The sequence below is a fragment of the Salmo salar genome, chromosome 09, assembly GCF_965601325.2.
Source record: "Salmo salar chromosome 09, fSalSal1, whole genome shotgun sequence".
NCBI lineage: Eukaryota > Metazoa > Chordata > Actinopteri > Salmoniformes > Salmonidae > Salmo > Salmo salar.
The window spans coordinates 59396083-59418221 of NC_138299.1; the positions used below are offsets into that span (position 1 = coordinate 59396083).

The 22139-nt window shown below is 43.6% G+C and overlaps 1 protein-coding gene across 1 annotated transcript in view; it reads left to right on the forward strand.

Moving 5' to 3' along the window:
- The first annotated feature begins 999 nt into the window (after positions 1–999).
- Positions 1000–22139, forward strand: part of asmt2 (acetylserotonin O-methyltransferase 2) — an 84746-nt gene continuing 63606 nt past the window's right edge. The window contains exon 1 of the mRNA XM_014211603.3: positions 1000–1287. The gene's annotated coding sequence lies outside the window, so the exon portion shown is untranslated. The remainder of the gene's footprint in view (positions 1288–22139) is intronic.

Below are 22139 nucleotides of genomic sequence, written 5' to 3' on the forward strand. Positions count from 1 at the left end.
AACTGTAGGGAGAAGACAGAATGGCTGAGAACTGTAGGGAGAAGACAGAATAGCTGAGAACTGTAGGGAGAAGACAGGATGCCACCTTGAGTTTCAGAGCTAGCCTAACATGCACAATTATGTGCCAAATCGGTTATTCTGTGCACCCTAACCAAATCGGTTATTTTGTGCACCCTAACCAAATCGGTTATTCTGTGCACCCTAACCAAATCGGTTATTCTGTGCACCCTAACCAAATTGGTTATTCTGTGCACCCTAACCAAATCGGTTATTCTGTGCACCCTAACCCTCAATATTTGCAGCCGTAGGTGGTAATAGCTCTCTAGGAACTGATCCGTCATCGGTATTGTAAAATAATTATAATGTTAATGTAAGATTTGAATGCAGAAAGTTTATGAGAGCAGCACTCCCTTTCGAGCCTATCAGTGTTGACACGTGCTCAAATTAAATCAACGTTCATAAGTCACGTGCGCTGAATACATTTAGCAACATTTCTCTCTACATGCTGTTTTGGGAAACGCATGTTACATCTTCTTCCGGTGTAGAGAAGATACACTTATTGTAAGAGTAGGGTGTCCTGGCCCTCATACCATCATGGCCATCTTATCATCCCCAGCATCCAATTGGCTCATTCATCTCCCCTCCTCTCCCTTGTAACTATTCCCCATGTGGTTGTTGTAAATTAAAATGTGTTCTCAGTCAATTTTACTGGTAAAATAAGAGTTAAATAAAATAAATAAGTCTAAATTCCATCACTATCGGGAAACCGGGTCACAGGCAGAAGCGGTAACCCAGACACGTCACACGGGCTACAAAACTGAAGCATCCGTTTAGAACGTTTTCTCACCACCAAATATTTTAGGGAGAGGATGGAACTAGGTGAAACTTCATTTACTCCCACTGTAAAACGACACTTTCACTATCTTGGGTTAGTTATACTTATCTTTGACTGAGCCATGGTCATTGGATTAGACGGACATGCTCAGTAGCGCCCGGGCAGGACAGGCGCAGAGTAGAATTACAATGTTCATGTTGTGTTGATGTATTTTAAACATCCAGATATAAATCGCGAGGCGACTTTTTGTTATATCTGAATCTTTGCAGTGACTTGTATAAGAGAACCGCAGTGAACTAGCGGGTCTACTACACGGATCATTTTGGATCTTTATCCCAGTTGCTCCGAAAGCTTCCATACATCCAGCACTAAACCATTCTAACGGAATCTGTCTCTCCGACCTGCAGTGTACATCAGACGGTCGTCAATAGGTGACAGCATCGAACTATTGGGTGAGTCAGGTTTTGATGTCATCAACACGATAATAACCCCATGTTATAGACTCACACCGCATATTGTATATAAGACAGGTAGGACTATAAAACAGCTGGCAGCTGCTGCACGTTTCGGAACATTGTTTTTACCACTATATTATGTCATCAAGTGCCAGTGACGTGTCTGTCTCCCTGGTCAATATTATAGCAGATCTCATGGTGAGGATGCTTTCTGGAGCGAGAGATTCAAACAGACAGCTAGTGGACTGAATGTAGCCGACTAAACATTTATCCTCTTGTTAAGCCCACACATTTTGCAGGGAAACCCACACATTTTGCAGGGAAAAGAATGGGTTATGCAACGGAGTTCCTTTGTATTGCACAGCTCTGCATATAGCTACCTCCATTGGCCTCAAACTATGGCTCCCACCCTAACCCTACACAACCACAACCAGCCAGGTCTAAAGGCTAGATGTAACAGAATTCTTGAAAATCCGGGACATTCAAATTAGTATATGTTATGTTTGGTGTGGTTACATAAGACAGGTTATTTCCCAGTCAACATGGCGGGCTCGGGCCTATTCCGTTTGAGACTCGGGGACCTTCATACCGGCTGAGTTCTTCCCGAGTCCTGCAGAATCATATTACTCCGGGTTCCAGCTAATGGTACCGGCCGAGTCCACTTCAGCATATCTGGCCCGATTAACTCTTTCACAAGTATGGCATATGAGGTTTGTATTCGGCAGGTGATGGAAGAATAAAAAAACAAAAAAAGTAATAATTTCACTTGCAAATTTGTGAGGTCATTTGCGAGCAAAAATTCAGTCCATTTTGCTAGTAGATTGAGAAGGACTTTAAAACCCTGATGATAAATGAGTTCACCGAGGTGTGCAATTATTTTGATTGATGTAATAACTTGTTTATGATGGCTGTGATGTTAGTGATGTTGTATTGTACCTGTTATTGTAACTTGTTTCTGTAAAATATATATCTTACTTTACGGTCTCAGGGTACCATTGAAAATGAGACCCTGTTCTCAATTGGGATCCCCTGATTAAATAAAGGTTCCTAATAAAAACATCTCAGTGTTAGTAACCACGTTTCCATCCACAGTTTTAATCGCGACAGCTGTGATGGAAACAGGAAGTTTCGGTGTAATTTGATAAATGCCGACAGAATTTGTTCGTTCGACATGGTGGGATTTTTTGGTGGTTAAATGTGTTATGCGGAAATGGGAGTGGAAACGTCTTTATACGCAAATATTGATATAATAACCATCATATCGACGTACACTGGGAGTCACGAGATGATATGGTGTGTGGTCCTCCCACTACGACTCCGGAAACCACGCAGTTTATTGGGCTACAGATGAAATACTTTATGATGACCTTCACAGGCTGGTGAAAGAGCCTGGTGATCTAGATGCTCCTTTCCAATAAATATTGAGGGTCTTATTCTGGTGACACGAGGATCGATGCTTGACTGCCGTTTGACAAATAAATAATATATAATAATCTCATCATGTAGACTGGCCGACCCGCATTGTGTCTGTGAGCTGTTGGGTAGAGCGCACGTGCCAAGACCAGAGTTGGCACATTTATTTTTAATGAAACAGTTATGACAGTCGCAGCCTGGAGGAACATATATATATATCTGCCATTTCATAACCTGGAAACTTTTTTTTACTGTATTTTAATAACATATATCTATAGCCCTAATATCTAGCTAATGTACTGTCTAATATCTAGCTTTTATTTATCTTTTTACTTCGGCTACACATTTCTACAGCCTCCCTCTTCCAGCTGTTCCTGTGCGTAATAGGCTATGCAATGCCTCTCCGCTATTCTCTTCTGGTGAAATCCCAGGAAATGCTATAGGAGCGAAGCAGGCTTGCTCTTGTTTATTTTTTATTTTAACAAATATCAACAACAAAAAAGAGGAATAGTGACATACAAACAAACTATTTACATTGCCAGGAATCCAAAACAAACAAATCATATTCATTAATTAAGTTTGAATTGCCTTTTTGTTTTTCATTTTAGTTAAAGTATTGTTTAAACTAATTTATAAAGTGAAAAAAAGTTAGGTTTTGAATTAGACCATTTGCTTTTGTGAATATGAAATGTACCTAGCATTATTAACAGTTGAATTAAATATACTATATCTTTATCTATGTCAGAATGTCTGAAATAAATCATTATATCAAAACCATTAAATAGTACAACCGGTCCTATTTATTTGTAACAGAATTCTGTCTGTCAATCCAAAACATTCTGCTATAAATACAGGTAAAAAACACATGCAATATGGTCACCTCCTCCATTCCATAGAAATCACAGTTATAGTCAATATTCAGCTTGAATCTTTCCAAAACATGTTTCACAGGATAAATTCTATGTAACATTTTAAATGAAACTTCCTTTACTTTGTTACTGATACAATATTTGTTAGCAATTTTCCATGCTTTCCCCCATTGTATATCACCATAGATATTTGACCAAAATAATCTTGCTGAGGGAATTGTAGTATCACAAACAATATTCCTAATCTGTTTATTACTACATTTATCTTTGATGTTAATATTGCCAATGAATATATTTTCATGTAAATCTATGTTACTTACGTCAACCACAGAGGAATTTAAAAGAGATACAACCCCCCTTGGAATCACATCAAAAACAATTGCATATTCTTTCAGGGTTATTGGGATTTTAAACTTATCAAGAAATTCCCCATATGAGAGTAGATATCCATCCTTATTCAGAAACTGACCAACCAAAATCATTTTATTCTCAACCCAGTTACGAAAAAAAAGATACTTATTTTTAAATCGTATATCTTTGTTGTTCCATAAAAAGTATCTGTGATGGGAAGAATTGTGTTTATACGCTAACATCCAAGCTAAAATTGCCTGCTTATGGAATTTGGCCAACTTTACTGGGATTTTATCAATATCAAAATTACATCGAAGCAAAAATTCTAAACCACCAACAGAGTGAAATAAATACTTAGGGACGACATTCCAAATACTGTTCTGGTTCTTAACATACTTCAGAATCCAATTTATTTTTAAAGTATTATTTAGAGTATTGAAATCTAAAACCTTAAGACCTCCTTGTTCTTGGGTATTAGTGAGAATATATTTTCGCAGATAGTGAGGCTTGTTCCTCCAAATAAAATTACAAAGAATCTTATCTAAGTCCTTTACAATTGTAGGGGTAAGTCAAGTGATAACGAGACATAAACCGATCTGGATAACCGTTCAGCTTTGGATAATAAAACCCGACCGTATAACGAAATATCTCTCATCAACCAAAGGTTCAATTTCTTCTTTGTTTTCTCAATAATGGGGTTAAAGTTCAATTCACTCCTTTGTTTTTCATCCTTGCATATAACAATTCCAAGATAAATAACCTTATCTTTAATTGGGATACCATATACTTCCTGTAAAACACAATCCTTGAGTGGAAATAAGACTGACTTATTGATATTAATTTTCAAATCCGAAACTAAGGAAAAGTCTTCAATACTGGAAACTGCTTTAGAAACCTCATTCCTGTCTCTTAAAAATATGGTGCTATCATCAGCCAGTTGCCATAGTTTAAATTCTTTGCCAAGTGCTGAAACACCTTGAAAATTCCCTTTCTTGATTTGAAGAGCCATAATTTGAGTAACCAATATAAATAAAAAGGGACTAATTGGGCAGCCCTGCCTAATGCCACGGCCAATATCAGATCTTTGGGATGTCCCGCGAGCTAATTTTACAGAGCTAGTATAACCACTATATAAAGTTTGGACTGCTTTCAAAAAACGTCACCAAACCCCAAAAAACGTATTGCTTTGAACATAAACTCATGTTCTACAGTGTCAAAAGCTTTATAAAAATCAACAAACATAGGAAAACTATCATCAAGGATGAGGTTATTATAGTCAATCATATCTAAGATCAACCTGATGTTATTACTAATGTGTCGACCATGCATAAAACCAGATTATTCTTCATCAGTTATATGATGCAAGCCTTGTTTTAACCTCTTAGCAAATACAAGGCCAAATAATTTCCCATCATTATTCAACAGGCTAATGGGTCTCCAGTTGTCTATATAAAGAGTATCCTTATTAGGTTTGGGAATCAAAGTAATTACACCTTGCTTTAAGGAAGCTGGTAACTCCCCCTTTTCTATTGATTCTTGAAACATAGCAAGAATGAAAGGAATCAATTTATCATTGAATGCTTTATAAAACTCGTTTATTAAACCATCATTTTCAGAGGACCAATTGTCCTTAAGGCTTTTAATACAGTCTTTTATCTCAATTTCAGATAACTCATCATCACAAAAATCCCTGAAATCATTATCTATCTTCTTAGCAATGTTTGCTACATTGTCTAAGAAAAGATTCATTTTGGAAGTTGGCTGGGCTGATGTATACAGATTCTGATAAAACTGGGCAACATGCTGAGAGATTTCTTTTGGATTTTCATTGGGAGTATTATTAATCAATTATTTACATATGGAAGTCTTTTCGCCTGCCCTTTTTTTCTAAATTAAAGAAATATTTTGTATTTTTCTCTCCCTCTTCCATCCATTTTCGTCTTGATCTTACAAGCGATCCCCGGGCCTTTTCCTCGTAGATACAGTCTAACTGCATTTGCAATGATGATAGCTCCAGTAATTCCTGATTACTTAGTTCAGTTTTTTTAGTATAATCCATTATTCCCTTTATGATGTCAGATTCTTTCTCTCTCTTGGCATGAGCAAATTCTTTCCCTGTAACGTGTGTGGTAAGGATCAGACCAAAACGCAGCGGGAACGTGTATACTCATCTTCTTTTTAATGTGAAGAAGGAAAAACAAACAAATCACGTATACAAACACAAACATACGACACTAACAGTCCTGTCAGGTGCACAGACACTAAACAGGAGACAACTACCCACAAATCCCATTACAAAAACACCCCTCTTAAATAAGACCTTCAATTAGAAGAACGAGGAGCAGCTGCTTCCAATTGAAGGTCAACCCCATTAACTAAATATAGAAATAGAAAGACTAGAACTAACATAGAAATAAACAAACAAGAACATAGCCCAACAAACCCCGAAACACTCTAAACAAACACCCCTCTTACATAGAAACATAGCCCAACAAACCCCGAACCACATAAAACAAACACCCCCCTGCCACGTCCTGACCAAACTACAATAACAACTAACCCCTTTACTGGTCAGAACGTGACATTCCCCATTGAAAGAGCCAGTTAAAATAAAAGTGTTCATTCAGTATTGTTGTAATTGTCATTATTACAAATATATAAACAAATGTAATTAAAAATAAATGTAAAGAACGGCAGATTAATCGGTATCGGCTTTTTTTGGGTCCTCCAATAATCGGTATCGGCGTTGAAAAATCATAATCGGTCGACCTCTAGTATATAGCCTATTCAACTGTTAGAAATGTAGTCTATAGCCTATTAAAATGTTATAAATGTAGTCTATAGCCTATTAAAATAGCAAAATAAATAACGTCCATGACAGTCAATGGAAAAAATCATGGCGCTCAAAACGTCATGATTGTGGGTTCAATTCCCGGGGCCACAAACTTAAAATGAATGCATGCATACTGTCGCTTTAGATAAAAGCGTCTGCTTAATGTCACATTTTTTATTTTTGCACACCTCATATTTGTGCGACATTGAACATTTTCCTACATGGAACTTTTGATAGTAGCTATGGCCTCATAATAAAACAGCGTATCTAAACCAGGTAAGTTATGAATTGTATCACCAACTGTGTACAGTGACTTCAGAAAGTGACCGTATTACCTCCACATCGGCGGTCACGAGTCATGAAGGCAGTCAAATTCACGTAACCGTTTAGTCACGGTAATTAGTCTTCTCCAAGCTCTGATGCTGCTGATGGTCATTATTAGCGTACCAAACTAGCTAACTGCCTGGTACTCAGCACTCTATTGTCTCTATAATCACTCTGACATCAATACAAATGTTTTGAAAATCTAGTCAACAATTCATGAGAGCCCATGAGCTCATCTTGCCAACATTTCTAATTACACCTTGCTTTTTTACACCTTGGCAATTGCTCGAGAAAACCGAGTGATGGTCTCTATTAAAAAGAGGAGGCTCCCATCAGCTTTCTATAGGCTAGCCTACTATATTATTTTTCTTAACTAGGGTCCTTAGCTTAGTGATGAGCTTTGAGGGCACTATGATGTTGAACTCTGAGCTGTAGTCAATGAATAGCATTCATAGGTGTTCCTTTTGTCCAGGTGGGAAAGGGCAGTGTGGAGTACAATAGAGATTGCTTCATCTGTGGATCTGTTTGGGCGGTATGTAAATTGGAGTGGGTCTAGGGTTTCTGGGATAATGGTGTTGATGTGAGCCATGACCAGCCTTTCAAAGCACTTCATGGTTACAGACGTGAGTGCTACGGGTCGGTAGTCATTTAGGCAGGTTACCTTAGTGTTCTTGGGCACAGGCACTATGGTGGTCTGCTTAAAACATGTTGGTATTACAGACTCAGTCAGGGAGAGGTTGAAAATGTCAGTGAAGACACTTGCCAGTTGGTCAGCGCATGCTTTGAGTACACGTTCTGGTACACCAGACGTATGTTCAGTCTCTTCTCTCTGTCTCCAAGCGACGTCATTTTCTCCCTCAGTTGCTTCACTGCATCTCGGCAGGTGGCTATGTCGTCTGTAGCATCCCTGGTGCTAACCTGCATCTCATCACAGCGCCGCTGCAGAGACTTGCATGTGACAGATTGGCTGGCTATGTCGCCTGTAGCATCCCTGGTGCTAACCTGCATCTCATCCCAGCGCCGCTGCAGAGACTTGCATGTGACAGATTGGCTGGCTATGTAATTTGAGAGTTTTAAGATAGACGTGTTGGAGGCTTCCACCATATATTTAAGTGATGTAATTTCTCCAGAAAGCAGTTCTTCCGGGATTTCCTTAGCTGCTTGTTTGACCATTGCCTGCATCGAAGTTTGTTGTTGATTCAGAGCCTTCAATATGGCGGAGTTGGATGTATCCTCGCTGGTCATAGTTGGCTCGGTGTCTTTCTTTGTTTGGGACGCTTTTAGACTTCCCTGTGCCTTAGTTGCGTTTCCTCGGTCATGTAGGTCCATGTTATTAAGCATTTTGAAGGTTCAGAGGCCAGTTGTCAGGAATTTATTACGGATTTTGGACTTTTGAGACGGTACTCAGAACTACACATGCATCTCTGCCAACAGACCACCGGAAGTGGTGTGAATACTTTCTGAAGGCACTGTGTTGTCATAGTTTTATTTTATTTTAATTTATTTAACCTTTATTTAACTAGGCAAGTCAGTTAAGAACAAATTCTTATTTACAATGACAGCCTACCAAAAGTCAAAAGGCCTCCTGTGGGGACGGGGACCTGGGATAAAAAATAAAATAACAACCAAAGGTTGCATGCTAAAACTATGCTGACCTGAACATAGACCGAGTTTAATTCAAGAATGAGACATCACACATCACCGAGTTAATAGGCTACTATTTCCTGTCTATTTTACAAATCTGTGACTGTCATTTTTAAGATGACAAATAGCAGCATAAATGTATTGTCAATTGCCAATATGAATGCTTGCTGAAGTGTCCTTAATAGGGAGCTACCATTACTTCTAGGAGAACCATATACACATGATCCTCGCAGCTTGAGCCGGCCTCCGCGCCTGACTTTCCAACAGTCGTTGTGAGAGTCAGTCAGTTGGTTAACAGTCGAGGACAGCCAGAAAATATATAAAAAAGTTCAAAATACTAAAGGTCATTGTAGCTATTGTATTTAGTCTCAGTCGCTAATTGTAGTTTGACATTGTAGCTAGCTTCATTTTTGGACTGGTCATGGTTGTTGTCAAAGTTTCTCCATCAATGTCAGCTAACGTTAATGTTAGCTAGCTAACATTAGCTAGCTAGCGATCTATCTTTGCTAACTGTTAGAGCAGAGGTAAGTCAATACGTTTAGGGTCTAGCCTATGTGATATTAGGTAGCTAATTGAGCTAGCTATTGTTTTGTTTGTAAAACATTGGTAATCTAGCTAAGACTAGGCAAGACAGCACCCAGTTAACATAGCTAGTTAGCAAGCAGTCACAGTTAGCTAGGCTAGCTAGCTAGCTATGCCCAGTGAGTCACAAAGTATTCGAGGAAACGCAACTGGTCTCGAGCAGAAATGGCAAAGAGCGCTCCAAGATTCAATGGTGATAATGATGATGATGGTTTATTGTATTTGTTTCATGTGTACTATGGCAGGTAAAAGCTGAATTACAGTAACACGTACAATAAACATTTTTTTAAATATACACTCCCATTCTAAAGTTTGGGGTCAATTAGAAATGCCCATGTTTATGAAAGAAAAGCAATTTTTTTTGTCCATTGAAATAACATCAAATTGATCAGAAATACAGTGAAGACATTGTTAATGTTGTAAATGACTATTCATTAAATAGTACCCGCAAAACACCAGTCTCAACGTCAACAGTGAAGGGGTGACTCTGGAGTTGCAAAGAAAAAGCCATATCTCAGACTGGCCAATAAAAAGAAAAGATTAAGATGGGAAAAATAACACAGACACTGGACAGAGGAACTCTGCCTAGAAGGCCAGCATCCCGGAGTCGCCTCTTCACTGTTGACGTTGAGACTGGTGTTTTGCGGGTACTATTTAATGAAGCTTCCAGTTGAGGACTTGTGAGGCGTCTGTTTCTCAAACTAGACACTCTAATGTTCAGTTGTGCACTGAGGCCTTCCACTCCTCTTTCTATTCTGGTTAGAGCCAGTTTGCGCTGTTCTGTGAAGGGAGTAGTACACAGCGTTGTATGAGATCTTCAGTTTCCTGGAAATTTCTGGCATGGAATAGCCTTCATTTCTCAGAACAAGAATAGACTGACGAGTTTCAGAAGATTTTTTTTTTTGCCTTGCTGTTGCTAGCTAATTTGTCCTGGGATATAAACATCGAGTTGTTATTTTACCTGAAATGCACAAGGTACTATACTCCACACAATCCACACATAAAACGGTCAACCGAATCGTTTCTAGTCATCTCCTTCCAGGCTTTTTCTTCTCTGGACTTTATGTTGCGATTGTCAAATTTCATAAATTAGGTGCATTACCGCCACCGACCTCGTCTTTCAGACACCCACGTGGGTATAACCAACAAGGAGATGGCACGTGGGTACCTGCTTCTATAAACCAATGAGGAGATGGGAGAGGCAGGACTCGCTGCACGATCTGCGTCACAAATAGAACTGACTTTTATTTTAGCCCTTGGCAACGCAGACGCTCGTTGGCGCAATAATTGAATAATATAGATTTCTAAATTTATTTTGCAACGCTTGCGCACGCGATGCGAGCGGTGTGGTCAGCCTGTAAGTGTATGTAAACTTCTGACTTCAACTGTATATTTACACTGAGGTTCGCTTCGATAGATGGGTCGAGGATGGAAGACTGGTTTGCCCAGCAGAGATCGCCCTTGTCCTTTGTAGAATCTTTCTGGTCGTAGTGTTGTAGAGGGGATAATTTGAAGTACTCTGTCTTCTCAGGAGATTGTCTGTCCTTTCCTAGGCTACGTACTTTTAAAGCTGCAGCTGATAACTCAACGTCTAGGATGTATTACTTCTTTACTGAATAAGAGTTCAAAGTTCATACCAGATTGCCATACTCATCTCGTGCTGTATTCTGGCTGGTCTAGTTGAAATTCATCCTTCCAGCATGGTGATTGTCACCTCCACGTTGAAATTAGCCCTTTTAAAAGCATGGACACCAGTCCTCACGTTGTCGGGAAATGAGGTTGACTTCCGTCAACAGGCTTTTGTATTGGGGGAGAGAAGGGCGTGTTTCATAGTTCTCAACCAATGTCTGTTTACTTGGGCGTGGCCACTGAGTGAGCATAGTTTACTTATGAAAACAATTCTCTCATTTAGAAGGTAAAATTACATTTAATCTTTTCACAAATAGTTTCATATTCAAATATTTAAATTGCGCCACAATTCCATGTGAATCTGATAACTAGAATGTGTAGACTTTCCAAGATACAATTCATATTGTCCTGTCATCAGTAATAATGTCCCAGACAAGAACTGATCTGACATCATATACCAACGGATACTTTCAACTGGTTGGATTACAAAAATATTGTTCCATTCCCAACCTTTTGATGTTACTGTATTTGCAAAGTCTCCCTCTGTGGTAACAACGGATTTTCAAAAGTCAATTTTTGTAGAGTGGAGAGGGAAGGGGGAAAGGTATTTATGGGGGTCATAAACTGGTGGGGGGAAGAGAGGGAAATTATGGAAATCATTTCTATAATTTATCTTTTTAAAATGTGATTTTAAACCAAGTTTGATGTGTTGGTCCACCAGACCTTCCACGCATTTGGGCGGAAGTGTCTGAGAACGAGATTAGTTGTACAGTGCATTCAGAAAGTATTCAGACCCCTTGAATTTTTCCACATTTTGTTACGTTACAGCCTTTATTTTTTTTCATCCATCTACACACAATACCCCATAATGACAAAGCGAAAACAGGTTTTTAGAAATGTTTGCAAATGTATAAAAAAATTAACTGAAATAACTTATTTACGTAAGTATTCAGACCGTTTGCTATGAGACTCTAAATTGAGCTCAGGTGCATCCTTTTTCCATTGGTCATCCTTGAGATGTTTCTACGACTTGAATGGAGTCCGCCTGTGATAAATTACATTGATTGGACATGATTTGGAAAGGCACGCACCTGTCTATATAAGGTCCCACAGTTGAAAGTGCATGTCAGAGTAAAAACCAAGCCAAGACGTTGAAGGAATTGCCCGTAGAGCTCTGAGACAGGATTGCGTTGAGGCACAGATCTGGGGAAGGGTACCAAAAATCTTCTGCAGCATTGAAGGTCCCCAAGAACACAGTGGCCTCCATCATTCTTAAATGGAAGAAGTTTGGAACCACCAAGACTCTTCCTAGAGCTGGCCGCCCGGCCAAACTGAGCAATCAGGGGAGAAGGGCCTTGATCAGGGAGGGGACCAAGAACCTGATGGTCACTCTGACAGAGCTCCTGAGTTCCTCTGTGGAGATGGGAGAACCTTCCAGAAGGACATCCATCTCTGCAGCACTCCACCAATCAGGCCTTTATAGTTGAGTGGCCAGACGGAAGCCACTCCTCAATAAAATGCACATAACAGCCCGCTTGGAGTTTGCCAAAGACACCTAAAGCACTCTGACCATGATAAACAAGACTCTCTTGTCTGATGAAACCAAGATTGAACTCTTTGGCCTGAATGCCAAGCAAGATGTCTGGAGGAAACCTGCCACCATCCCTACAGGGAAGCATGGAGGTGGCAGCATCATGCTGTGTTTTTCAGCGGCAGAGACTGGGAGACTAGTCAGGATCAAAGGAAAGATGAACCGAGCAAAGTACAGAGATCCTTGATGACAGGACCTCAGACTGGGGCAAAGGTTCACCTTCCAACAGGACAATGACCCTAAGCACACAGCCAAGACAATGGAGGAGTGGCTTCGGGACAAGTCTGAATGTCCTTGAGTGTCCCAGCCAGAGCCCGGACTTCAACCCGATTGAACATCTCAGGAGAGACCTGAAAATAGCTGAGCAGCAACGCTCCCCATCCAACCTGACAGAGCTTGAGAGGATCTGCAGAGAAGAATGGGAGAAACTCCCCAAATACAGGTGTGCCAAGCTTGTAGCGTCATACCCAAGAAGACTCAAGGCTGTAATCGCTGCCAAAGGTGCTTCAACAGAGTACTGAGTAAAGGGTCTGAATACTTATGTAAATGTGATATTTCATATTTTTTTAATTTATATACATTTGCAAAAATGTCCGTTTTTTCTTCGTCATTATTGGATATTGTGTGTAGATTGATGAGGGGGAAAAACAATTTAATCAATTTTAGAATAAGGTTGTAACGTAACAAAATATGGATAAAGTCAAGGGGTTTGAATACTTTCCAAATGCACTGTAAACAGTTTCAAAACTCTTTTGACAAGAAGTAAAGTCCATGTGGGTGGGTCTTGGATGGTTGGTGGCCTGACGGTTGTGAGCTTGAACCGGTGACCGAGAGGTCACTGGTTCGGGTCCCCAATTCGACTGGGTGGGGGATCTGTATTTGTGCTTTTGGGCGGGGCGCTTGACCCTGGTTGCTCCTGTGGGTCTCTCTGCATGGGCGTGTCTGCTGGATGACTGAATGTAATGTCAATGTTGAGCGGCTTCACTGCAGGTAGATTGTGTGTTTTTTTTTAATTCCCCCAAAATGTTTATACTTTACTAACAACTGAAATAGTAATTGTTTTTTCAGCTTGATGTTTATTTAGGAAATTACAGTGCACTACCAGGCAGTTGAGAAGTCTAAAGGGGGTCAAACAAGTCTCTTGCAATACGGATATTTCACATATCAATATCACAATTTTGATCTGAATTCAATTAATCATACAGCCTTGCTACTTTGTGCTATAAATCTAATCTGTAAAGCTAATCAAAAGCAAAACCCCCATCAGTCAGAGCTGAACCAGGCGTGGCCATGCTTCTTTCAATCCAAAAGTCACCCAGCAGTCAGAGCTGAACCAGGCATGGCCACGCTTCTTTCAATCCAAAAGTCACCCATCAGTCAGAGCTGAACCAGGCATGGCCACGCAGTCAGAGCTGAACCAGGCATGGCCACGCAGTCAGAGCTGAACCAGGCGTGAACACGCTTCTTTCAATCTAAAAGCAAATGTATGATGATAACCAGACTGAAAGAACCGTTATATATTACTGACATGGGCAGAGTTTCTCAACACCGATAGAACTTGACCTTTTACAAGTGTTTTATATTTATCATCATATGCTAATCATCTCTTATTATGTGAATAACTTGTTTTTAATTCTGTGACTTCCAACATCTGTAAACTTTGCATTTCTATTCAACTTTGCATGTTTTCCTCCATTAGAGGAGCAAGGAAGTTGACCTCAGGTGAAGATGAAGAGGCTGATGACAGGAGAGCAGGACGGCAGGGGAAAGTAGCTTTATTTATTTCACCACCAGCTTCTACTAACCTCCAGAGTAGTTCTACCTTTTGCCCTCCAGAGTAGTTCTACCTTTGGCCCTCCTCAAAGACCTACCCTGAACAGCAAAGAGAGAAACTGTTACCCGAGACTGAAAGCCACTCTACCCTAGAGATCCCTTACTTCTTATAGTCCTGATAGAGCCTTCGCCCTGCATCCCCCACAACAGCCTACCTACCTCTTACAGTCCAGACATGACCTCTGTCCTTCATCCCCAACAGCCTACCTACCTCTTACAGTCCAGACATGACCTCTGTCCTTCATCCCCAACAGCATCCCTACCTCTTACAGTCCAGACATGACCTCTGTCCTTCATCCTCTGTCCTTCATCCTCTGTCCTTCATCCTCATCCTCTGTCCTTCACCTCTGTCCTTCATCAATTATTATTGAGGAAAAGTGTACTTCCTATGCCTGTGATATTTGGTTGTCTCACCTAGCTATCTGAAGATGAATGCGCTAACTTTAAGTCGGTCTTGATAAGAGCGTCTGCTAAATGACAAAAATGTAAATGTAAAAAATAGAGGCCTGTTTAACTGAAAACAAACACTGTAAATGGTCAAAACTATAATGTTAATTTAATGGATGGCCAGTCCTTGCATCGTTAGCTCTATGAATCTGAGTTACATTTCTCTAGCCCCATTCCTCAACCCTTTACCAAAACAGTGTTGGGGTGACTGTTTTGTTAATGTTTTAACTGTAAAATGCACCCGGATGATTTAAAGTATGACACTCCCATTTTACAAATAGCATTAGGCCTACATGTATTTACACCCCTAATCTTGTGATACACAGTTGTTCACCGCTGTACTGAGGAAAATGGTGACCCTTCTGATGATCCTGAGAGAACAGAACAAGGACATATTTGCCCAGCTTCAAAACATGAACAGAGACTGGGGCAGAACAACGACCCTCCACCAGAAGACTCTGGTGACCCACTAGACGACCCCTGGTGACCCACTAGACGACCCCTGGTGACCCACTAGACGACCTCTGGTGACCCGCTAGATGACCTCTGGTGACCCGCTAGACGACCTCTGGTGACCCGCTAGACGACCTCTGGTGACCCACTAGACGACCCCTGGTGACCCATCCACTAGACGACCCCTGGTGACCCACTAGACGACCCTGGGTACCCAGTAGACGACCCCTGGTGACCCATCCACTAGACGACCTCTGGTGACCCATCCACTAGACGACCTCTGGTGACCCATCCACTAGACGACCCCTGGTGACCCACTAGACGACCTCTGGTGACCCACTAGACGACCCCTGGTGACCCACTAGACGACCCCTGGTGACCCACTAGACAACCCCTGGTGACCCACTATACAACATCTAGATGACCTCTGGTGACCCACTAGACGACCTCTGGTGATCCACTAGACGACCCCTGGTGACCCACTAGACGACCCCTGGTGACCCACTAGATGACCTCTGGTGACCCACTAGATGACCCCTGGTGACCCACTAGATGACCTCTGGTGACCCACTAGACGACATCTGGTGACCCACTAGACGACCTCTGGTGATCCACTAGACGACCCCTGGTGACCCATCCACTAGACGAGATCCCTGGTGACCCACTAGAAGACCTCTGGTGACCCACTAGACGACCTCTGGTGACCCACTAGACAACCCCTGGTGACCCATCCACTAGACGACCCCTGGTGACCCACTAGACGACCTCTGGTGACCCACTAGACGACCTCTGGTGACCCACTAGACGACCCCTGGTGACCCATCCACTAGACGACCCCTGGTGACCCACTAGACGACCCCTGATGACCCACTAGATGACCCCTGGTGACCCACTGGATGACCTCTGGTGACCCATCCACTAGACGACCCCTGGTGACCCATCCACTAGACGACCCCTGGTGACGCAGTAGATGACCCCTGGTGACCCAGTAGACGACCCCTGGTGACCCACTAGACGACCCCTGGTGACCCACTAGATGACCTCTGGTGACCCACTAGATGACCCCTGGTGACCCACTAGATGACCTCTGGTGACCCACTAGATGACCCCTGGTGACCCACTAGATGACCCCTGGTGACCCACTAGATGACCTCTGGTGACTCACTAGATGACCTCTGGTGACCCACTAGATGACCTCTGGTGACCCATCCACTAGACGACCCCTGGTGATCCACTAGACGACCCCTGGTGACCCACTAGATGACCCCAGGTGACCCACTAGATGACCTCTGGTGACCCACTAGATGACCTCTGGTGACCCACTAGACGACCTCTGGTGACCCACTAGACGACCTCTGGTGAACCACTAGACGACCCCTGGTGACCCATCCACTAGACGACCCCTGGTGACCCACTAGACGACCCCTGATGACCCACTAGATGACCCCTGGTGACCCACTGGATGACCTCTGGTGACCCATCCACTAGACGACCCCTGGTGACCCATCCACTAGACGACCCCTGGTGACGCAGTAGATGACCCCTGGTGACCCAGTAGACGACCCCTGGTGACCCACTAGACGACCCCTGGTGACCCACTAGATGGCCTCTGGTGACCCACTAGATGACCCCTGGTGACCCACTAGATGACCTCTGGTGACCCACTAGATGACCCCTGGTGACCCACTAGATGACCTCTGGTGACTCACTAGATGACCTCTGGTGACCCACTAGATGACCTCTGGTGACCCATCCACTAGACGACCCCTGGTGATCCACTAGACGACCCCTGGTGACCCACTAGACGACCCCAGGTGACCCACTAGATGACCTCTGGTGACCCACTAGATGACCCCTGGTGACCCACTAGATGACCCCTGGTGACCCACTAGATGACCCCTGGTGACCCACTAGACGACCTCTGGTGACTCACTAGACGACCTCTGGTGACCCACTAGACGACCTCTGGTGACCGACTAGACGACCCCTGGTGACCCACTAGACGACCTCTGGTGACCCACTAGACGACCTCTGGTGACCCACTAGACGACCCCTGGTGACCATCCACTAGACGACCCCTGATGACCCACTAGATGACCTCTGGTGACCCACTAGACGACCTCTGGTGACCCACTAGACGACCTCTGGTGACCCACTAGACGTCCCCTGGTGACCCATCCACTAGACGACCCCTGGTGACCCACTAGACGACCTCTGGTGACCCACTAGACGACCTCTGGTGACCCACTAGACGACCCTTGGTGACCCATCCACTAGACAACCCCTGGTGACCCACTAGACGACCCCTGATGACCCACTAGATGACCCCTGGTGACCCACTGGATGACCTCTGGTGACCCATCCACTAGACGACCTCTGGTGACCCATCCACTAGACGACCCCTGGTGACCCATCCACTAGACGACCCCTGGTGACCCAGTAGACGACCTCTGGTGACCCACTAGACGACCCCTGGTGACCCACTAGATGACCTCTGGTGACCCACTAGATGACCCCTGGTGACCCACTAGATGACCCCTGGTGACCCACTAGATGACCTCTGGTGACTCACTAGATGACCTCTGGTGACCCACTAGATGACCTCTGGTGACCCATCCACTAGACGACCCCTGGTGACCCACTAGACGACCCCAGGTGACCCACTAGATGACCCCAGGTGACCCACTAGGTGACCCCAGGTGACCCACTAGATGACCTCTGGTGACCCACTAGATGACCTCTGGTGACCCACTAGATGACCCCTGGTGACCCACTAGACGACCTCTGGTGACCCACTAGACGACCTCTGGTGACCCACTAGACGACCTCTGGTGATCCACTAGACGACCCCTGGTGACCCATCCACTAGACGACCCCTGGTGACCCACTAGACGACCTCTGGTGACCCACTAGACGACCCCTGGTGACCCATCCACTAGACGACCTCTGGTGACCCACTAGACGACCTCTGGTGACCCACTAGACGACCTCTGGTGACCCACTAGACGACCTCTGGTGACCCACTAGACGACCTCTGGTGACACACTAGACGACCCCTGGTGACCCATCCACTAGACGACCCTTGGTGACCCACTAGACAACCCCTGATGACCCACTAGATGACCCCTGGTGACCCACTGGATGACCTCTGGTGACCCATCCACTAGACGACCCCTGGTGACCCATCCACTAGACGACCCCTGGTGACCCAGTAGACGACCCCTGGTGACCCACTAGACGACCCCTGGTGACCCACTAGATGACCTCTGGTGACCCACTAGATGACCTCTGGTGACCCACTAGATGACCCCTGGTGACCCACTAGATGACCCCTGGTGACCCACTAGATGACCTCTGGTGACTCACTAGATGACCTCTGGTGACCCACTAGATGACCTCTGGTGACCCATCCACTAGACGACCCCTGGTGACCCACTAGACGACCCCTGGTGACCCAGTAGATGACCCCAGGTGACCCACTAGATGACCCCAGGTGACCCACTAGATGACCCCAGGTGACCCACTAGATGACCCCTGGTGACCCAGTAGATGACCCCTGGTGACCCACTAGATGACCCCAGGTGACCCACTAGATGACCCCAGGTGACCCACTAGATGACCTCTGGTGACCCACTAGATGACCCCTGGTGACCCACTAGATGACCTCTGGTGACCCACTAGATGACCTCTGGTGACCCACTAGACGACCTCCCAACACTTCAGCAGATACATTTTCTTGGAATGTCTGAAGGCATTTCCTTAAAAGTAATTGTCTGGAGGGTCATGGGGAAACCGATGGGTCATGGGGAAACAAGCAAGGCTTGAAAAGCATGGTGCTGAAAGAGGTCATTTTAGGTTTTTAATGCATATATACAAGTAGATTTAAACACATAATATCCAATATAATCAGGGGTTCAAGCTGCGTGCTGGCGAGACCCTGTTGTATTGTTGCTGTTGGTTATTAGGGGTTCAAGAAGCGAAGCTAGTGAAATCCGGTTGTATTTGTTGCCGTTGGTTATTAGGGGTTCAAGAAGCGAAGCTATTGAAATCCTATTGTATTTGTTCCAGTTCATTATCGTTATTATATGCATGCACATTCAGAATCGAGTGAATTTGGGCCATTGCTGGGCTGATTCTGGCCCTAAAATGGCAGCTTTGGCTCAGTTCAGGTTGCCAGATCTGGGCCGAATGACTCTGGGCTAGTCTGTACAGTCATTCATTTCGGACTCATGCCTGATCCGGTTGCCAGACCCGGGCCATCAGTTTTAGATCTGGCATGCCAGAATCAGGCCAGATGTTTGTGCTACCTGGGTTAAGGAAAAAGTGAATGAACGTCTTTTTTTTTTTAACCTTAATTTAACTAGGCAAGTTTTGTGTCTTTGGCTATGCCGGATTAAGTGATATGACATGCTAACCTATAAAATTCTTTCTCTAATTAATATTACCTGATTAAGCTAATGTAATTAACTAGAAAGTCGGGGCACCACGGAAGAACGTTTATAGAGCCGTTATCTTCCGAATAAACTCTTAAAATACTTAGTAATACTTTACATCGGTAGCAGTCAATATTAACCCTTATCTTATTTTCAGTCTCATAATGAAAGTTGTAAATTCTTGGCTATCTTCACGAACCCTGGCTAACAAGTTGAATCAGCAATACCAAATTGGGTTTAATTATTTATTTACTAAATACCTAAACTAATCACACAGAATTACATATACACAGAATACAAATGATGTCATACAGAAAACGTCCTGGTGGACGGAACCTGTATGAAAGCTGGTTACACAAAGGAAAGGGGGTTGGGCTTGAATGAAAGAGCGGGAAGATTTAGGAACGAAGAAACAGCAGCTATGCTATCATAAATACATTATCTTATGCATTACTAAATTACCGCCCATTTGGAAAAGGAAAATGCAATAAATATTTACTCTGAGCTGCGCTTCGGTATATTGGTCGTAGATGCTGGCCGGGTTGGCCAGCAGATCTTCCTGTCCTCGGAAGAATGTCTCTGGTGGTAAATTGGATACGTGGTGGTATCTTCGTCCGTCTGTTAGACTGGATCCGTCGTCCGTCCTTTCCTAGCCCCCGTCTACAGCGGCCGCTGCTAACTCAACGGCTAGGAAGTATCACTTCTGTAGTGAATAAGCTCAAAGTTCATTCCATTCGCCGCCAAGGTTGGCTTAGTTCTGTACTTGACGTGTGTCCTTCTAACGTAGAGGCTGCAGACCTCACGTACTGGAACACGTGGTTATCTTTTCGTCAAAGGCTTATATAGTGGAGAGGGGGAAGGATGTGTTTCATCGTTTATAACCCCTGTCTCTTCACAGGGGTGGGCCACTGATCAAGCAGGGCATTTTCCTTATGAAAACCCAATTCTCTCATTTGGAAGCTAAAATTACATTTAATCTCCTAACAAACAATTTCAATATCAAACATTTCAATTGCATAACAATTCCATGTGACTCTGATAACTAGAGGGTGTATACTTTCCCAGGTACAGTTTATGTCGTCCTGTCATCAGTCATAATGTCTCAGATGACAACCGAACTGACATCCATACTCATTACGTTCCAAAGCATATTTCCAACTGGTTTTATTACCAAAATATGGTTCCTTTCCCCATTTGTTTGATGTTCCCAGACTCTCTATATTTAACAGGACAGCAGTCCTTCAGGACAGCAGTCCTTCAGTAGGGTCAGAGAGGGGAAGGGAGAAAGGTATTTATGGGGGGGGGTCATAAACCTTACCCACAGGCCAACGTCATGACAGTCCCCCCATGTTGGGTTCAATCTTGCGATTAACCTGCATGTTGTAAACCAACATAAAAATGAACGTGGGTTGTCCTGGTTGTGGATCATCGTTGTGGTCCCCATCTGGCGGTCGACCCGGGTAGGGTGTCTGCAAATGAAGAAGTCCGCTCCAAGGCTGGGCAGCAGATGTCCAGTTGGTGGTTGCTATTGCAGTCCCCCCTCTGGTGGTCGACCCGGGTAGGGTCTCTGCAAATGAAGATGTCCGTTCCATGGCTCGGCAGCGGATGTCCGGATTGGGATCGCCGTACCGGACCCGTCGTCTGGTCGTCCAGACTGGAATATCTGGGCAGTAACTTAGGCAGATGTTAACAACGCACACACACTCATGAAATATATCATTACATTTCCTCCCAAATGAGCGGCGTTGTGGCACTAACTGATGGTTGTATGGGGGATGGCTCTATCACTTTCTATGTGCCGAAGAAAATGAAACAAAATGAATGAAAGCATAAACAAAACAAAATATAGTTATGCCACCTTAATCATCTAATTGGACTGAATTCTATCTACGTCCATGGTCTTGGCAAAATTACCCTATCATGGCATTGTCTAATGTCATATCTAGGGCTTTCCTAATTGGCGGGGTGGCGCTTAGGGTACTATCCTAAGTTGACAACTATATGATAAGTCTACAGCTGTAAGGCACTAGTTTTGGGCAGTCTACAGGGATGACCTATGGACTTCTGGTTAGAAAACTGGTGAGTGCTGTAGAGTCAAAGGCCTAGAAGTAAATGTTCAACTTTACTAAGGCTGGTATTTTGCTTGGATCCTTAAGTGATCCTAGCATAAATCCTAATTGGATGTTCCGTTGTGCATGTGCGTTTATGCTTACACAATCGTGCATGTCAAGGGAAGAAAACCAAGTATCCTGGCAGATTACAACTTGTTCAGAATGAGTGTGACGTAGTCAGGTAATTTTCAGGTCAATGCCTGGAGGTCAGTCAGAATTGGTGTCAAGGGAGTCTGTAGTAGTTTTTCTACAAGTCACTGTGTCTTCCACTATTGTAGTGGCAGTAGGTATGAAGTCTATTTCATAGCTATGTTATCCACGGAGGAGCTAACCTCA